Here is a 276-nt window from a genome sequence, read left to right on the forward strand (position 1 = left end):
TGGCCTGAGGCGAACTCCAGAGAGCAAAGGCAGGGCCCGAGAAGACGCAGGTGTGCCGGGTGTGGGACAGGTGCAACCAGGGTATCAGCAGGTGTGTCCCCGGGACTGGACAGGAGTCACCCGGTGACCAGGCAGCGGAAACAAGGCCACGAGCGGAGCGGAGTGAACCCGGGGTTCACCCAGCAGGTGGCCCCGGGGAGAGCGGGGCAGACCCAGCCCGGACAGGTGAGAGTGGGCGAGCCGCGGTGAGACGCGCGGTGACTGCCCGCCACCACA

Source organism: Fukomys damarensis, unplaced genomic scaffold (genome assembly GCF_012274545.1).
Source record: "Fukomys damarensis isolate Sample0158 unplaced genomic scaffold, DMR_v1.0_HiC HiC_scaffold_5, whole genome shotgun sequence".
Taxonomy (NCBI): domain Eukaryota; kingdom Metazoa; phylum Chordata; class Mammalia; order Rodentia; family Bathyergidae; genus Fukomys; species Fukomys damarensis.